Genomic DNA, 1,609 nt, shown 5'->3' on the forward strand with positions numbered 1-1,609 from the left:
GGGCTCCCTTCAGACCTGTACCTACACCTGGAGGCTAGAGAATCATACCCAGTCTTGAGTCTAAAGAGATGAGTTACCAACACCTGAACAGAAAGGACCTCTTCATACTGGGCTTTCACTGACTGGCCTCAAGAAATGAATCAGATGTTCCATTACATCCCAAACACTCAAAAAAGTTCAAAAGGAAGCTATTTTACAAGTGAGTGAGTGAAGCCGCTCAGTTGTGTCTGACTCTTTGCGACCTCATGGACTGTAGCCAGCAATGTGGGCTGCCATTTCCTTCTCCAGGGGATCGTCCCGACCCAGGGATCGAACCTGGGTCTCCTGCATTGCAGGCAGAAGCTTTACCATCTGAGCTACCAGGGAAGTCTATTTTACAAAATGTGGTCCAATTTCTAAGGTGCTATGAACATTGGGTTCCTTAATACTCCCTTCAACTAAACAACTGAAAGATTTCCCAATGTGTGGTATGGAGGAATCCGTAGGTATTAGATGAAGAGAGTTGGAGAAGACTTTTAGAGAGTCCATTGGACAACAAGGAGATCAAACCAGTCAGTCCTACAGGAAATCAGTCCTGAATATTCACTGGAAGGACTGATGCTGAAGCTGAAGGTCCAGTACTTTGGCCGCCTGATGTGAAGAGCCGACTCACTGAAAAAGACCCTGATGCTGGGAAAGACTGAAGGCAGGAGGAGAAGGGGACGACAGAGGATGAGATGGTTGGATGGCATCACTGACTCAATGGACATGAGTTTGAGCAAACTCGGGAAATAGTGATGAACAGGGAAGCCTGGCGTGCTGCAGTACATGGGGTCACAAAAGAGTCGAGCAACTCAACAGCAACAGTGATCAGATATGGATTAAACAAATAGTGGGCTTTAAAAAATTATACTACAGTAGCACTTCTTAGAGAAACTGACATCCTATGTAGTTCTTTAATTTCCAAAAAGGCACTTGGAGGTGGTAGCCAGCCCCAAGGTGGCACCGAGGGGTCCTCAGCTTCTGCTATAATGCCCCTGGTGTAGGAGACGGAGGCACTGAATCAGGGCTGGTGCTCATGACCAGGAGAAAACTGGGGTGTGACAGCTGAGCTCATATCAAAAAAAGCATAAAACATTTTTTGTCTATTGTGCATTTGGGTGCATCATGCAGCATGTGAAATCCTGGGATCTTAGTTTCCAGATCAGGGAATCAAATTCATGTCCCCTGCAGAAGCCCACAGTCTTAACCACTAGACCTCCAGGAAAGTCTCAAAAAAGGCATTTTTTAGTTTCCACTTTATCCTCCTCAGTTCAGTCAGTTCAGTCACTCAGTCGTGTCTGATTCTTTGCGACCCCATGAATCACAGCACACCAGGCCTCCCTGGCCATCACCAACTCCCGGAGTTTACCCAAACTCATGTGCATCGACTCAGTGACACCATCCAGTCATCTCATCCTCTGTCATCCCCTTCTCCTCCTGCCCCCAGTCCCTCCCAGCATCAGGGGCTTTTCCAGTGAGTCAACTCTTTGCATCAGCTGGCCAAATTACTGGAGTTTCAGCCTCAGCATCAGTCCTTCCAATGAACACCCAAGATTGGTCTCCTTTAGGATGAACTGGTTGAATCTCC

Source organism: Capricornis sumatraensis, chromosome 3, assembly GCF_032405125.1.
Source record: "Capricornis sumatraensis isolate serow.1 chromosome 3, serow.2, whole genome shotgun sequence".
Classification (NCBI taxonomy): domain Eukaryota; kingdom Metazoa; phylum Chordata; class Mammalia; order Artiodactyla; family Bovidae; genus Capricornis; species Capricornis sumatraensis.